General features: G+C 44.0%; 1 protein-coding gene across 3 annotated transcripts in view; it reads left to right on the forward strand.

Annotated features, from left to right (window-relative positions):
* The first annotated feature begins 1,194 nt into the window (after nucleotides 1-1,194).
* LOC118222918 (spectrin beta chain, non-erythrocytic 1-like) overlaps nucleotides 1,195-18,384 on the forward strand; it is a 75,165-nt gene continuing 57,975 nt past the window's right edge. For 2 of the 3 annotated variants that reach the window (XM_035408855.1, XM_035408851.1), the window contains exon 1: nucleotides 1,195-1,845. The gene's annotated coding sequence lies outside the window, so the exon portion shown is untranslated. The remainder of the gene's footprint in view (nucleotides 1,846-18,384) is intronic. The other variant, XM_035408852.1, reaches the window with a different exon arrangement.

Below are 18,384 nucleotides of genomic sequence, written 5' to 3' on the forward strand. Positions count from 1 at the left end.
TTCAGACTATGCCACAGGTGTCTGGGGTCTCGTTCAAAGGTGTCAGTGTAATGTACTGGATTATGCCATGTGCAAGTGTAATCATACGTAAGGTGACACTAATGCCATTGCTCAGTTTGAAAAACAAATGCTCTTTTCTTACTCACAATGAGCTTACTCAGTCCTGAATATTGAGCATATGTCCCCTCAATTATTTCGTTTGCAGTTTAGCTGACATCTTTATCAGACTGGGGTGCCGTTTTTTGAGCAAGTTAAAGTGTCTAGCAGTGAGAACCAGATTTATAACCAAAATGTCCTGGTACACTTTAAAATAACCTTTTACAGGACTAATAAAGAAACTAGGACCAGATGGCGCACGGTCGCATATATCCAAGAAAGATCTGCCTCTGAATTTCAGAGGGGATAAAGTTCTTTCGAGCATGTGCTTCATCATTTTAGAACCAAACGTGTGTATATATAAAGCTCAAAACATGGTCCCCAAAATAACTGAACTTCAGTTAATTTTTTTTTTGCGGATTGCAACTGTGCCAATAAGACCGGATTCAGGGGCAGGGTGTTTTTTTTTATGTTGAACTGCACAGGTCCCACAATTAGGCTACTGAATTTACAACAGAAGAGCTCCTTAGCCTTAGATAGGAGTCTAGTTCCAAACTTTTCTAAACAATAAATTGTAATAAAATTGTCTTACATTCTCTTAATTGAAAATTGATCAGTTATACCTCATTAACTTATTGTAGTAGATGCTGTGCCCACTGGTGCGCTCAGTATGTCGTGAATATTTGCTTGCATTAACCTTTTTTTTATTTTTAAGTAGGCTAATTAACCTCTACCTGAAATTCTCACACATCTTTCACCAGAACCACAATATAAAAAGCTAAGGACGAACTGAGAGCGTTGCTTATATTAATATGAATACGTTATATACCACGGGGCTCACGTTTCTAAAATTTGAATAAAATATTATAATGGAATCTCTGTGCTATTGAGAATGAACGTGACATACAGTACTCAGACAGGATATCATGCTTTTAGGCTACTCTTCTTCACCTCAGTCCAGGTACCTTGGTGATATCCGTCCGCCAAACGTTCAGGTCGGTTAAACCCAAGAACAGAATATTTTCACAAGTGATGCAAATACTTTCAAGAGGTGCCTTCAGAAAATATAGCCCCATTGAAAATAGAATTTTCAAGAAGCTGAAGCAGCAAGTAGCACATCAAGAGAAAGACCCGAGCATGACATGACACCCGCAGTAGGCTACCAGCAGTAGCTCGTTTACTAGAGCAGTGCACGTTGACGCGCATCTCAGACGGATTTTTTTGTCATTCATTCTTCGTCCAGTTGAACGGGAGAGAGGGACGAACCGCGAAAGAGAGCACCTGGAGCAGGGATGCAATAAACCGCTAGCTACAGCTACTGACGTACAACGGACCTCATTCAGTGCGCGTTGAGGCACCTAGCTAACAAGTCGCTTTATTTTCGCAGGAATTCACCGAACTAGCTAGCTCCATCTAACTAGATAACGAATGTTAGCTAGATATCTAGCTAGCCACACCGTTTCGTAACATGCAGTGCTGCACTAGTCGCGTCAAAAAGAGACACGAGGATACGGATTTAGCATAAAGGCATCTTTGAGTCAGTTTTTGTTTACGTGTCGATGCATTTTATTTTTTATATAGAAGAATTACAGAAAAATATTGCGAGAGACGTTTATAAAATATTTTGGGTCTCTACCAGCAGCGCTAGCTTGTGAGCTAGCAGGATAACTACAGAAGACCCGATACTCCTGCAAGAACGAAGGGTCGGTAGCGCTCTAGGCAGCTAGCACTAACTAGCTAACCAAAAAGGTAAGCGTATAAATTTCTCGAAAATATATTTGCTAACTAGCTCCAGTGTTTATTTTCATTTAAACCATTCCATAACCTGTGGCTTTTTGAAATTGAGAACATCCCATTGTGATAACATGAATTTAGAAATCACAGCTAGCTGTTCAATTCACTAGCAGACTACTAGTTAGCCAGCTAGATATCATCAACCCCACCGTGACCATGCGGAGAGGTGGTGCTGCCTCCAGTGCTTTGTCTCGATGCTCGCAGTTTAGCAACGTTAGCTAGACCACTGAAGTCCTGGTTAGCTTGCTACCTGTAGCGGTAAGATGTAGTTGGCTAACTTACCTTTCACTGGTTTAATACTATTTATGTGATTCCAATTATAAGATTACACCAAAGTCATCTGACTCTTTTTTGGGGTTTGTACTGCTCCTTCTGTTAGTTTGACATCTCTTCAGTTAACCTTAAGATCGCCCATCTATTAAAACTGGTTGTGAGGTTGTTAGACCAAGTTTGCGAACACAAAATATTCATCTTTTTTTCAGCGTCCAACCTGTCCTTAGACATTTATCAGCAAACGAGATTACACAATAACTGGCAAAGTAAAAAGGCTCGACATGCGAGGTTGCATTTCTCTTCTACAGCTTACATGTGGAATTGCTTGTGTGTAGACACTGACTACACAAAATTAACGGTTGTGTATTGTTAATGTGCTTTCTGCGGGTACGCATTGCTAGCCTCGCATGCTTAATGACTGCAACAAGGAGCTGTCTGTGGTAGCACGCTTTTGCTAACAACATAACCTAACGCCAGGATGGCTAAAGTCATACAACATTGGCTCCGGAGCAAGCGGGGTGATTGTGATAGGGTTTTCGGCTTGTATCTAGACAAGTCTTTGCAGCCCAGGTTTCTGCTTGCTATATCACTAGCTAATATATACGTTATATCTCGGACAAAGACGCCGATGTATTATTCTACCGTTGGATTATAGCAAGCGCTCCCAAACAACAGGCGATGATGCACGAAAATGCGCCTTTAGTAGGTCGAGATGAGTCATTCTTTTCAGCATTTGATCATTAATAAATCCGAATCCTTTTTTTATCCCCCCGTCCATACGGAACATGCCAGATTATCGGAACATCTGTCACTGCCTTTTTAACGGTGCTGTTGACATTTTAAAATTAATTTTAAATATTCAATAGTTAACAAAACCACTTGTTTTAAAAAAATAATCAAAGTATTCCATTTTGATTGGACAAGAAACAGGTGGTCTTTCCCTGAGCGTCAGAGTCCCTTTATGAATTACATTTTTCCTTCCAAAATCACCGGGGTTCCATTTATTCATAAAAATCCGTTGAATATTAAATAGACAGTATTTCCTTTTTGGAGGAATGGTCGATTTATATGCTAGAATGAGCCCTTTTGACATTTGTGCCAAATCTTGATAATTGGTTACTCAAAATTTGGTTGGTATAGTAAACTGAAATACAGTACTGTTCCTTTCAAGGGCATTAAAATTATGATGTACCTTCAAATTTATATTAGTGGCCAACTAGCCAATCATCCGTGGGGCAAGACAACTTTTTGTTTTTGTTGTGGTTTATCATTCACTTCTTATTTAGTGATGGTCTTTGCACATAAGGTAAGTTTATTTACCACCTGACTTGAATAAACTTTGTGTTCTATTTGAGAAATATGCTCACAGTGCTGTTTCTCTGTTAAAACTGCTAAAACCCAAAGAAATGAGACCAGGTCGTCCCCTTTTCCTCACCACTGACAATTAAGCTGATTTTTTTCTTGGAAGAAGTTCAACCACAGGAGCCTGAGGGAGACAGTTTTTTTTTTTGGTTGAAAAGAGTGCGAAGTGATTGTGTGTCTTTAAATTGTGTTATTGCAACTTTCTGTCAATGATGTTGAGTGTTGTGTTGTATTTTATGAGCAATGTCCTTATGGAACTAAGAGGATGGCTGCTTTCTCTTAAGGAGACTAGCAACATATCTACGTTTCCATCAGCAAGAGGGCAGCACCGAGGTCCCTAGCCTAATGGCAGCAGTGAAAGACAGTTCCTCAGCCACTCTGTAGTCCATCCGTACATTATCCACCCATTATCTATAACTGCTTATCCTAGGCAGGGTCGCGGGGGGTGCTGGAGCCTATCCAGCGTGCATTGGGCGAAAGGCCAGGAATAAACCCTGGTCAGGCTGCCAATCTATCGCAGGGTCGTAATGTCCATGCAAATACTGGAGTACATGTCAATGTAAAGCAGCTGAGGTAGCTGGATGGGGATCTGGCAGCAAATTACTTTCAGATTAAATAAATCATTTTTGTTCTTGTTCTGTTATCTTTGTTTTTTGCCATGGCCTTTTTTTGCCAAGGGTTCTTAACATAGGAAGCCTATGTAGCTTTCCAGCTTGGCTGCTTGCCATCATTTTGATTAGATGCAAAACTGTCAAAATACAGCATTCCTAAACATCTGCTCAATACAACATATTTTATTAATTTATTGGTTTATTTAAATACAATTTCTCTGCTATTAGCTGTGAAACTGTATCACTGTCTGAAAAAGTTCCTAAAATCGTTTTGCCCAGATTTTACTATTTTATGTGCATAGTGCATGTTGCGTTCTTAAAGAAAATCAGTCCTTGTCTGAATGTTCTTGTAACCCTTTAAATTGTTACATACAAGGTGCACCTTGTATAAGAGACCTCTAAATTTCTTCCACAATGCTGAATCATGCTGAATCAATTTAGCCAAAGTGTCAGTGAGCTCCTCAAACTGAATCGCGAAAGTACTTTATTGAACTATTGGGTCGAGAGAATTCCACTCAACACAGAGTCATAAATTTAGCCGCAGTTCCTAAGAGGACATTCCCAGTCTTTGCTCGTCTGAAGAACCTCAGTATCTTTCCTGAAAGGATTGCATGCTGCCAAGGTACATTCAGGGTAACATTATACTACCCAGCTCCTGTCTGCAGAAGTCTGTTTCCAGCATCAGTGCAGTCTTGGTTAAATACCTGAAACAAAAAAAAGTACATGTTTGGTTTTAAGAAACAACACAAGTTTTGCACACATCAGCCCTGTGCATCACAGAGTAAAAAATCCCAGAGCGGTGTGCAGAATTCACGGCCTATCGAAGGGGACTTCCTCAGCCATGTCAGCACAGTTGTAACACTCCCCGTTGTGATACTGTAGTGACTTTGCAGAAGAAGATTGTTTTGGGTACTGTCCCCGGCCCACTTTGTTCTCACAAAGCGGTTGGGTACGGCTTATCACCTTACTTGGCTCTCTGTTCCATCCAAGGCAAAATTAGCTGAGTCTGCAGCTTTTGAGGCTAAAGGCTAAAAGACTAAAGACACTATGTCCCCCATTTCTGTGAATTCATTGCTTATAATTTCATAAGAAGAAAGAATGCAACTTGTGATTGAAACAGACGTCACCTTCCAATGTGATAAGTAGCTATTACACACTTTTACAAAAAAGGAGGGTTTAAGTTGGTTGAGGAAGGACTGACTTTGGCCATGTTATTACCCAGGTGTGGTATTATCTACCCTAACATTCCCTGTGAATCAAAGAAAGCTGCGTAGTCCAGTGGTGGCCAAGGAAGGCTGCAGTTGTATCTGGATTGTGTTCCTGCTGCTCTGATGTGTGTATTCAGCCCAGTCATATGCATGATCTGACATTTGTGTTTTGACTAATTTACCCTGGCTAATTGGTGGGAACAAATACATGATTATGCATACGTTCTCCAAGAATGAAATCACCCATCCTTGGCATAGTGAATACTGCTCAGCTTTTACTGTTCATCATTGAGCCTGTTGGTTTAACCGCTTCACTTGAGTTGGACAAACTGAACTGCTTGGGCCAGCAGCAGCACAATGCTTAATGTGCTTGTTTGCTGTACACATGCTTACCAAAGATGACTCGTATATCGCATGTACTTCATCTTGTAGACTACAGCATGTATCTACTGCAGTCAAGGTTTAATCGTGTAGTCTTTATCCAGTGCTGTAATTACTGCAATGCACTGCCTCATTAGTGGAAATGCGAAGCGAAGGCTAATTTATCCCCATACATCTAAAACCTATTTGGATGCATGTTAAGTGTCTCCCAAGAAGTCTTATGAAGGACCGCGGGGAAAGAATCTGATATTGGTAGTGTTTGCTGAATGGGGATGTTAAATGAATCAGCAGTGGGCTGAGTGATGGAAATGGGGCCGGGTTTAAACAGGCCCCACCCATGCTGACCGTCACAGTCCCTTCCACGCAAGTTCGTCTCAGCTCCTGTCACCCTCGTATGCATGTCGTATTGCCAGGCTACGGCGGCTCAACGGCTGTGCTTCATCATCGTTATCGGCACCATCTTCCAGAGGCTGTTGTTCTTTCAGTCACGTTTGCATTTGAAACAGTTATTTAGTGAATTTGTTGCTCCTGGTTTTGAGCCAGCTCCTGTGTAATTGACTGTGGTTTTGCATGTGCCCGTGAGGCACTGGGAGACATTGATGTGTTTTTTTATGCCGTTTCCTGTTTAATTTGTTTTGGACCGGCGTTGCAGGAGCAGAGGGTTTAGTGCTGCTGTTTGCCGTCCCTCTTCACGCGTGACTGGCAGGATCGAAGAGGACTTTCTGTGTTGTCGTTACGGTTCGGTGACGACTTGTTACAGCATTGCAGCAACAACACGAGGTCACAATGTCATGCTTAATTAATCTCGGTTTCTCTTGTTTAATTATTTTGTTAATTAGGGGGAATTAATGAAAATTAGTCACCTGGGTAGCTTAGAAGGCCCAATTCAGATTTATGCCAATAATGGTATAGATTAATTAAGGAATTGTTTTAAATGTAAAAGGAGGATAAAAGTAGCATAATGAATGAAGGCAGTTAATATAAAATTATAGCCACTAAAAGTCACCAGAAATGGTGATGATAAAAAGTTGAAATGTGGGCGACAACGTGTACTCCCCTTTATATTATTCTAATAATTGTATTTAGCTATGCATTGCATCCATTTGGCAGGAATATTTGTCCCAGACTCTTTCATACAGAGAGGAGGGCATGAGTGCATTCAATAGGTTAATGACAGCGGCACTTCTGCAGAGGTGGATAATTGGCACTCAGAGAGCTGCTGATTGGATAAGAAGTGCTACTGTAGTCAACTCTGCCACTCCTTAGAAATCACTAGTAAATGACTGTACAGCAGCAAGTGCTATTTAGACTGCATTTACTGAATGCAGTATGACAGTACAGTACTTGTGTCTAGATTCCATATTGGTACTGCTAGACTAGGCGATCTTTCTGTTACTCTCTCTTTCCCTCCATGGTCAACCATGGCTTTCCCCCAAATAAAATGCCTCTACTACGACAAGCTCACACTTAACCTTAAACTGGTTAAATTCGAACCAGGTGACTTCTGTCCGTTTTTAGACGGTGGTTACAGCAGTTTCCTGCAGGTTGAGCTATGCTGGTAGGTTGTGGTGATCAGTTGCCACAATGGATGTTGGGCGTTTACAGTACTGTTGACCTGGCTTCTGATTGAGGTCTAGTTATTTCTGTGTTATCCGGATCATTCACAGATGCGCCTTAGGCGGCATCTCTGTAAAATGATGTATAATTTCCCATAGTGTTGGCCTGCCGTTTGTGCTGAACGTATAAACAATTTTTCACAGAATTTAGAGAACTCTGCAAATGGATTTTATTAAGATGTTTTCACTCTATGAACGCCTGGGTAATTTTAAAATGAATTGTTCCTGACCTATGGTAGGATTGGTGCAGTTCTCAAGGATCAATAGTCTGCTTCCTGAAAGTCTCATTGAAAGGCTCTTTCAGTCACCCGAATGGATTTTACATCTTATCCAATAAGTTCTTTGATCCAGGCAGTTCTTAAGATAGAACAACTCTGTTGTTTTCTGGGACTGTGTGGTCTTTACATCTCAGAGTTCAAAATGAAGTAGGCCTACACTGAAGTATATTTTACTAGTCTGCAGAAGATGACATTCATCCATGAGCTGACTGGCAAAAGGTTGTTCATACGGTCCCTGGCAGCACTTCTTGCATTATCTCACCCTTGTACAGCTGTTCCTGTTGAAGTTGTCGTGCAGGCTTATTTTCTTTGCTTGCTGAGCACAGTTTATCAAATTTTAAAAAGGCAGCAAACTTTCATTCTGCACATAGACACACCCAACATGTGAAGAGATGCCACAGTTTAAGAATTGGGTTTAGCATCTTTTGGCTCTGAATGTGGATAATTAGCATTTCTAAACAACAATGTCAAGCGACATGTCAGAACGATTTTCACTCATATTTGTTCGGCGCACTCAATCGCGGCTCAGTTCAGCAGCCATTTATTTGGCTTGAAAGCGTCTTGATTGCCTGATTCCTGTAGTTCGATCTGTCAAATGTGTCAGGGAGCTTTTCATGGCCTGTTTGGCTCATTCATTAACCTTTCCCGAATGCTCTTGTATGTGGCTCTTTACATTGTGTAGGCTAGGTTTGGCTAGCCCTATAGCCCATTCAGGGTAGAGGCATCCCTTCAGGTACTGCTGTCAGATCACTGCAGCTCCATATGGGAAGTTTCCCTCCAGTGCAGGTGAAGGGTCAATTGCAGCCCGTTTTTGCCCCGCCCTGGAAGACTGCCAGATGCCGTTGGCAGCTTGGCCTGGTCACATTCAGCAGCTGTGGTGTGAACCAGCGTTCTGAGGTCCAGTGTTCTAGGAGGTCTTTAGCAGGGCGCACTGCCCGTCTGCCTCAGACGTGATGTTCTGGAGGTCCTCTGCAATTAAGTACATTTGGGAAAGAATAGTATGGTGTTCTGTTCCTCACACCTGTGGTTAAATATTTTAGCACTTTTGTAAGGAAGATGAACTGATTCTGATTAGCAGTCCACGAGCAGATGGAGCTTTGGAGCGCTTCTTTGCATTTTTAGAACAATTGTTCACGTATTTGATTCAGGTTGAATAACGCTCTCTCAGTTTCTCTTGTTGTTATTATAAATACATGTTCATTTGGGCAGTCTTTTTATTGCACTGGGTCTTTAACGGTGTTTCTGTGAAAAGTTGATAGTGCATAAATCTAATGCTCATGGTTTTGGGAATTTACACTCTCCATTAACAAAAATCAGGCATATTTGCATTCCACCCAGTTTATCCATCTAAACATAGTTTTTACCCTCCATATTTGCTTAATATTGTGATTTTGAAATTCTAACATCATCTGTATTCGCAGACAGGCAAAACTATACATTATTGAAATTTTTTTGACATCTCAAGTCTCAAGGGTATGACTTTAGGATTGTGATCCATTTAAATAAGGGGAGTGCTCCGAAATCAGTCACCATATCCTTCCCCAAGGGGCGACATCCATATTGTAAGTAACGACTGAGGAATTTTAATGAATGCTCAGTCTTGAAAGTCTTGGATCTCAAGCCAAGTCAGATGTTAGACCCTACAGTCAGTATCTGTCTTCACGAGTCATTGCTGTCAATTATGTGACCAGTTTTTAATTTGGTTTAGTCTCCGTTGAATTAAAACTGAATACAGTCTCTCATTTGGGGCTTTATGGTGAAATACAGGCTAAATTTACCGGTAAAGTACAGTAAAATAATTTGGTGTTCTCCTCAAGGAAGACTTGGTCAGAGCTGTATTTTTATCCTCAGTCAGCGTAACTGTTAAATGGCCTTGTGGGAGTTTTGCTGGTGTTATTGAGTCTGGGTGGAAGTGTGTGACGGGGAGGCGGGGGGAACTGCTGGAACCATGTTAGGACCGGTTCTGCCTTGCATGCTTTTGGGTCTTTTTGAATTCTGAAGCTAGCCCTGATCGTTCCATGGGTATTGTACTGTAAGTTGTGTTGAACATTGCATTATCTCACTAGAATAATAATATTAAGTAACATTAACGCCTGCTACCATTTTGATTGTATGGGATCTCCTGTTTTTTTCCATTATCACTGATATGGACTGATTTGCAAACAGATTGGACTGATATTTGCATGTCTTGTATACAGTGTAAAATACTGCAGTAGTGAGTTAGATTTTTTCAAAGCTTGGTATATTCAGAAGATTTGCATTTGCTGAGGTTTTTTTTTTTTCTCAAAGAATAGGATCTATAAATGACTTTCCCTAACCGGTAATTCTGGCCTCATTTTTCTCACTTTGATACCTTGGCAGAGGCAGAGAAGAGGTGTTTTATTCCAGATGCGGATTCTCCTTTTAGTTATATTGGAGTAGGAAATCATTGTGAAATGTTTTGCTTGCTTTGAGTAAATTGTTATATTTATGAACCAGGTTCTCACCTAGGCCAAGCACTCTCTAAGATTCTGTGTTCATTGAATATGAATACTAGTATGGTGAGGGCATTTAAGGAAATTATCTATGTTTAAAAGAAAAAACATAATAAAAAAAACCATCCCTTTGCATTAACACTGTGCAAGAACGTGCAGGCTACATGCAAGAAAGACTGTTCTACTGTCAGTGATGTCATCTCCGCTCTTCTCAATGAACTGACCCGTGCGAGTGGGTGTGGACGGAATGCGCCGCCATGGCTGTGCTCTCCCACTTCAGAGGAGGCTGCAGATCCTGAGACCTGGGAACGTGAGGTCGATCTCCCGTGGGTGCGTGGAGGAGGGAGGTCCCAGCGGTCAGCATGCTCGGTCGCACATACAGCCCCATCTTGCTGTTCGGCTGTATCAGATCAGGAGGCTTTATCTGCAAGCTGAATGAAGAGACGGATATTACATATCGACAGGACTCAAACTACAACAAATTAAACATGCTCGCTATTGTACTTTAGTATTGCTGATCTGATTGATTAGCTGATCAACGCAAACATTTAAATTCTCTAACATTTAAAAATGGATTTTTAAATCTCTCTGAAACATTTTGCGCCATTATAGTGCCTCCAGTGATTTGTCTATTTTTTCATCGTAAGTTTTAACATTTTTAACGGAAGCTAACATGTCTGGAACACTGTTTTGTTGAGGGAATCTAACATGGTTGTAATCGATATCAAGGAAAAATCAGTGGTGTGCAAATGGCCTATTTGCAATTCCGTTTTCTTCAGTCACATTACATGTTCACTTGAGCTCACCCTGAATATCTTGTGTTAATCAATAGTGTGTTTTAGGTGGAACATTTCTTGCCAATTAGCCTTTAGGACTTTTGGCAAGGGGCTCGATTGAGTCTGATGTCAGCTTGCTGCTGGTTAGGTCTGAATCCCTGTGAGGATTCTGATTATTGCAAAGCACTGCACAGCTCTGAAATGAGTCAGATATCTTACTCTCCTTTGGGTTGAGGCTCCCTGTGGATGTCTATTGTGTTCCTTTAGAAGATATTAGTCATCAGTATTTTGAAAAACACAACTCAATTTTTATTGCCGAAACCAATCACGATTCCAGTACAGATGTATGTGTCTGTTTTTTTTGTCTAATTTTATGCATATCATAAAATAAATCAAAAAGTCAAAAAACAAATTATAGTATTTTACTTCATGATATTCAGTACTTACTTTATTTAACCATGACATATTGTGACCTGCATTTTAAATGAGAAAGCAAATCTGATTTCTTATTTACTTTTTCATTGTGACCTGGCAGGCATATAACATGCAATGTAAATGCTGTTGTTTGCTATGTCACGAGTGTCAGAGTCCAGTCCTTGAGGGCTGCAAGGTCTGCTGGTTTTCATGGTGCCAATCAGTTAATTTCACAAGTGATTCACTGATTGGCTAAAGAGTCAAGACACCTTTTTCCACAAGGGCTTCATTGGCTGCTGATTGAAAAGAAACCATCAATACTATGACCCTCCACACCCAGGTCTGAGTGATGCGAGCGGGTTTTAGACCTGAGACACTGCACACCTTCAGCCTGTACGGGCGGCCTTTGTCCTTCGGTGCCAGTAGGGGGCAGTGTCCTGCCTTTTAGCAGCACCTGAAGCCCGCCCCCACCCTGCTTAGCAGTGAGAGCGCCTGGCGTCCCGTCCCCGTCGCTTTGGTGCGAGCTCTGGTTCTCCTCTGCTCTGGGTGCCCTGGCTGGCTCCCTGCTCTCTGACTAACTGGAGCAGTAAAAACGGGCCTGACGGGAGGGAGGAAATCCGGTCACAGAGTGGGGGGGGGGGGGGGGGGAGGGGAGGAGGGGGGGGGGGGGAGGGTGCCGGTGCTGCTGGTGCAGCAGGGCGTCATTATGCTGTCTTTCATGCCCCAAATCAATGCCAGCTAGCTGGGCCATCGCCTCTGGGCCGTCCTTCTCAGGCAGTCCGTCCTCTCTGCGTCTCTGCCTCATTCGCAGTCCTCCCACTAGCCTCCTTTCTAAACTCCTCCTCATGGGCTGGGACGAGGGCCGACGGCAAATTAGACTGATTAGATCAATCTCAGTCGCACAAGTGACCTTTTCTTGTTTGTGTGTGTGTGTGTGTGTGTGTGTTGGTGCTCTGTGTAAACCTGTGTTTAGAGTGGGCTGCAGCCCATGATGAGAAGCTGCTGTAGGTGATTCTGTAGGCCTCTGATTGGGAATGAAGGTGGCCCTGCCTTATGTTCATCCTTGTGCGCACTGAACAGCTTTCTGGGGATTTGTGCTGGCAACACAGACGATGCAGGTTCGATTCCCAGGTGGGGCACTGCTGGTGTATCTCTGAGCGAGGCACTTAACCTCAGCTGCTTCCCTAAATATACATCTGGCTCAATGCGTTGTTTGTACAAAAATGTTAATAAAAAAAGAAAAAGAAAGAAACCATAATAATAATAATATGATGAGTAATAATAATGATAGTAATGACTAGTCATGCTGTGTTACTACCTGCTACTCACTGAAGCAGACCTGCAAGGCTTGAAATTGTCGTGAAGGGTTTCACAGAAACGGTTAAACAATAAATTATGTTTTCTACCAACCCAACAGGAAAAAAAAAACAGCCATCAATTATGTCAGAAGCTTAAGGGAAATCTCTTAGGGCCAGCTCAGAGGAAAACGTATCGCAAAGCTATGGAGTCATCATCATCCACTATGGCTGTTTTAGAAGGAAGATGGATCAGTGTGAACCGCTGTGCTTCAGAATGTCAGCTGTCTGCTGACCCGGTGTGTAATGGAGTGTGTGTGGTCACGTGGTTCAGGTGAGCTGGTACACACAGCTGTGTGTCTCGTCCTTGGTGATATTTTTACACTGATGGACGGGGGTTGGATGAAGTGAAACACTGACTCCGCGGTCTGCTTCTTCGTGTCTAGTTCTCTTTCGATCGTGTGGTCTGTGTTACATAGGTAGAGGCAACTAGGCTGCTTTGTGTGACTAAATCCAGGAGAAGCGTTGCCTAGGATATGCTCTGCCAGGCCTTTTACAAAGATTATTAATAAGTGCATGGAATTTCTGTCATTGTCCTATCCATAGTTACAAATGTTGGTGATCCTAGGATGTTCTTTTCATCCTCTGCAATGTATGTGAGATTTATTACAAATATGACTGAAGCAGGTGGTCTCAGTCCAGGACCAGTATGTGTATTAGAATTTGGACAGAAGTGCTACTATTCAAGAATGTCCAATGTTTATCATAAGGCTTATCCTGAAGGTGCACCTTTTCCACTTTAATCTCGTATGTGATTGACTCTGTGGCTCCATGTTAAGGAAATGGATCTTGATTTAGCCTGTGGCCAGTTTCATTTGAGTGGATTTGGGGCTTTTGGCTTGAGCTTAGGCCTAAGGGGTGCCAGTGAGATATCGGCACCCGTCAGTCTCAGAAGATTGACGCGGGTCTTATCCCGACAGCTCTGATTAGTCCTCTTCCTGAGCCTGAGCTCATGCATGTGAGGAGATTGCACGGTAAGAAGCTAACGCTGCCTCTGTTACTCTCACGTCCGCTTCAGGTAGCCAGTCCTCTGACGCTCTCGTTGGTACTAAGCGAACAGCGCTTGTTGGGCACTGCCATTCTACCCTTGAGCAAGGTACCTAAATGGACTGCATTTATATAGCGCTTTTATCCAAAGCGCTTTACAATTGATGCCACTCATTCGCCAGAGCATTTAGGAGTTAGGTGTCTTGCTCAAGGACACTTCGACACGCTCAGGGCGGGGTTTGAACCGGCAACCCTCGGACTGCCAGACAACTGCTCGTACCTCCAGAGCTATGTCGCCCCATATAATCTGACTGTTAAATAACCAGCCGAATAAATGGGTTTCGTGTGCATTTAAAAATAAGCGTAAAAAAGGTAAGTCAGTGTGGGTAAGCATCTGCTAAATAAGGCCTTGTGGGAAGTGAAGAGCGTTATTATGGCCGTTATCAGGGTTAATGTGGGCCCTGGGAGAGGGTGGAGTTGGTCTCCAGGTGTGGAGCGGTGCCTCTGGGGCAGGCTGCCAGTGTGGAGGACTGGCTGTGCCCTGTGCTTTAATCCTGCACTAATTTCCCTACTGTTCATTTCTATTCCCAGTCGCACGCTAATCTGTGTCTACTGGGATTTGGTGTGCCCTGTGTGTGTGTGTGTCTGTCTGTCTGTGTGTCTTCGTATCTGTGTCTGTGTGTGTGTTTACATATTGACTACAATGTAGGTTACATCATGTGTGAGTGACTCAGACTGAATACACTACAGCGCTCATGAGGACTGGAGTTCCACACCCATTTCATGCTGAATACCCTGATATTGATGCTAGCTGACTTTATGTGGGTATTCCATGCTCTGTGCTCTATGGTGTCGGCTGGTACAGCCTTCCTGCCCAGCAGTGGAGTTCTGCGGTTCCTGTTCAGCAGTATGGCTTTGTCTGCCTCTGAGTTTTAATCTTCCGGCCCAGTAGTGCCGCTCTTTCTGCCCAGCCATGTGGCTCTCCGCTCGGGCTGCGCGTCCCCTGGGCCGGCTCAAAGGACAGGCCTGCAGCTGATGACTGCTTTCTATGCAGCTCCGTCTAGCTCTGTCTCTGCCTCTGCTTTTGTTCTTCAGTCTGCAGTCCCATTTTCACTGGAGAAAATCCACCCTTTCATCATCCTGAATGAATGCGCGAGTATCACTGGCATAGATCTAGGGAACGTGGGTTTGAACGTGTGGAGAACAGAGCAGGTTTAATGAGACTCCATTTCCATGAGCCAGCATACTGCCTGCAGGAGTTAAAAAAGGAGGTTCTACTGCAGCCCTGCTGGACTGGACGCTGCTCTGCTTCGCTGTGTTTGTATGAGGGTGAGTGTATTAATCCTTTAAGGTGTGAGGTCACAAAAAAGTTCTTAACTGAACATTCTAATGCTCATGTAACAGTCACTACTGGCGATTGAAAGCAATGGAGTTCTAGAACACTGAATTTTGAAAACGTTCCAAAAACCCAAACGGTTAACGCTCTCATCCCTCTGCAGATTTATCTGCGTTTTTTGTCTGTAGGGATCAAATTAGGGGGTGAATGAGTCAGACAGTGCCAGGAACTGGACAGGGAAGAATGATCTGGACGGCAAACCCCTGCCCATCATAAAACCGGGAGGCGTGTGGTGCCAGGTGCACAGTGAGGGATCAAACGGACTCCTGTGGGGGGAGGGGGGGGAGCAGGGAGGCAGGTGTTCTGCTGGGAAGGTCCTGTGCAAAGTCTGTCAGTCTGATTTAGGACATTCGGGCTGCTGGGGCACACACAGGGCTGCCTCAGTGCCCAGTGCACAGTGTCCAGCACCCGAGCAGATCAGACAAATAGGACAAAGAGTCTGTGGTACACTGGGCTTTCATCTGTATACTTTTATACTGTGAATTTATGGCAGTTGCTGTGGACTGTAAATTGGCTGCCAGCATTCAGTGTTCAGTCAAATCAGATGCACAACACTCTCTTCATAGAAGAATCAGTGCTGAAATAATGAATCATACACAGTGAGGAAATAGTGTCATGAAGTCATGTATTTGCATGTATTAAATTCACATCTAGAGTTGGTGCTAAATAACTGTGCTGGGCTTCATCCAGGGGATGTCAGAGGGCAGACACTACTGCAGGCCTCCGTGTGATTTACGGGTTCTTCATTTGGGTTGTACCCATTTTTTGGGTGGCCTAGTTCTCTTTGCATGTCCCTCAGCGTCTGTGTGTTTTCCATCAAAAACGGCCAGTTTGGGTTGGGGGTGGTGGGGGGTGGGAGATTGGGGGGGGCATGGTCGTTTTCTCTGAGGACCCCCACCCCCACGCTGGTTTCACAGGACGGGTGGAAGCCAATCCCAGTGCACCCCTCTGCCGATTTTACCTGGTCTTACTCTCCTCAGCCTGCCTGGTGTTGAAGGCTCCGGCTGTGAAATACCCATTAATATTCTCTTTGAATCAGACGCGACCGTTTGAAGGAAGCTTGCAGATATGCTGGAAAATACCCTGTGCTGTTCTTCCATCCGGATGGGCTCAGGCAATGCTTCTGAGCCTGCCCCATCATCAGGGAAATGGGTGAGCAGTACTAACTAAAAATAACTCTGTGCTGATTTATAGGCCTTAAGCACGATGGCAGCGTATACTCTCACAGTAATTTCAATATATTGTCAGGTAGAAAAAATTCTTCCATGGCAGGGAAGTGTACTGGTGCGGTAAGGCGTCAGAGATAACTTTGAGCGCAACCATTTCATGGAACAGATCTTACGGACATTCATCACATTCACATTTTAAATAAGATGCAGGTCTACATGCATGAATAGTAGCAGTTATACAGTTTGCGGTGTGAAATACGTTTCGCCATATCGTGATATGGACATCGGTGTATTGTGATATCCTGTGACGTGGATGTGTGCGACATTGCGGCGGCGGCGGCGTGGTATTGCAATAGCAGGAGCTGACGGTCGTGACGGTGCCTTCCTGCACGCGCGACCGCTCCTGGTCACGTCTTCAGTTCAGACGCAGCGTGCTCGCCTCCAGAGGGGTCAGGAGGTCGCTGCAAAGCTCTCGAATGCGTCAAACTGCGCGAAGCGCCGTCTTCCGAAATGTGTCGGTCGGGCTGAGCGGCGTCGCTGTCTCCCACGTGTGAACTGTGAAGGCCGGTCGTGCTCGTCGTGTTTATCGCTTCCCCGCTATGCTGCAGCGGCTTTACGGAGCGATTGATTTTAATTAGCGTCCCCCGACTTCCTGCTCGTGTAGTTTTCCCCCGATTTATTTTCTTAATTGAGCGAGTTATAGTATTGGATGAAGAGGAGTTTTTTTCCCCCTACAAACAGATGGGCGGACATGGTTGGTAATCATTACATTGGACTGTTTGTTTGTTTATTTATTTATTTATTTATTTATTTATTAGGACAGAAATACTGGCCATAGTCAATGTCTGTCCACAAATAAAGGACAGGGTGTAGGCATCCAGGGATTCTTGTGTTCCGCCATGTCCCTGGATATCGTCATGACGGCCATGTTGGGTAGTGGGCGGCGCGGCGGTGCAGTGGTTAATGTTTCTTTCCTCGCAAGAAGGAGGTTCCGGGTTCGAGTCCTAACTGGCCCAGAGCCTCTGCTTTGTTTTCTATGTTCTCCCCGTGCGTGTGCAGGTCTCCTCCTGCAGCCAAAACATGTAACCCAGGGACTACTAATGAAAATTGGACAGAAATGTAATTATTGTGATTTGTCCCCGTCAAACAAACTAATAAATGAAATTAGTGAATACTAATTTTCACTGGCTGTGTGCATACACACAGCCGGTGAAAGATCTATGATGCTCATTGTACAGCAGTTAAAGCAATTAAACCGCAGTTCTCTTTTATGAAAGCCGCGCTGTCCTAGATTCAAAAATAGCCTGCTTCTCTAGCGCATTGGAATAACATGCTGGCTGTTTGCTGTGTGCTACAGCAGATACGTGACGTTGCTCTGTTTCTTTGGCTGCGGATGTTGGACTGCTTCAGTGTTTCAGGGGGCGGTGGTGTGAGCACTGTTGGGTGCCTGACATCCTCGTCACTTCTAGTCGACGTGGGAATTTCTTCTGTTTTACACAGTGCACACTGGGGAAAGACATACTGTATCTTGAGATTTCTTTCTGTTGCTCTCTCTCTCTCTGTCTCTGTCTGACACACACACTCGTCTTTCTCTCTCTCTCTAGCACACTTGTCTCTCCTCTCTCTCTGTCTCGGTCTGTCACACACACTCGTCTTTCTCTCTCTCTCTCTAGCACACTCGTCTCCTCTCTCTCTCACTATCAGTCTGCTGGTGTTGCTTGTGGCTGGAACCGGATGAGTAACCATGCAGGAGTCCTGCAGACATCACCTCATCTCTCTGCGGTGTGAGATCACACACACACGCGCGCACACACACACACACACACACACACGGCACAGCACCCGGGGCCGCTTATGCGCATGTGTGGGTGGCAGAGGGGCTGCACAACGAGCTCATTAGTTCCCAGAATGCTCGGACCCCTCGCCTCGTCTAATTAGCCGTGCAGCTGCGCAGCCCGGTGGGTCTGTTTGATTGGCGGGAGAGGAGCCCGCCCCCACACACAGAGCCGGGGCCAAAAAAGAATCATATCTCCAGCTCTGATTTCAGCGCTTTGAAGCCTATCAGCAGTTCTGTTTTAATGCGTGGCCTCGTTGCCTTTTAATGGCAGCCGGTTCAGGGATGATTACTGAATTACAGGAGCGAGCGGCAGTTAAACTGCAGTAACTGTGTCTCTCTTTCCTAATGGGGTTTCTG

The sequence above is a fragment of the Anguilla anguilla genome, chromosome 3 (assembly GCF_013347855.1).
Source record: "Anguilla anguilla isolate fAngAng1 chromosome 3, fAngAng1.pri, whole genome shotgun sequence".
NCBI classification, from domain to species: Eukaryota; Metazoa; Chordata; class Actinopteri; order Anguilliformes; family Anguillidae; genus Anguilla; species Anguilla anguilla.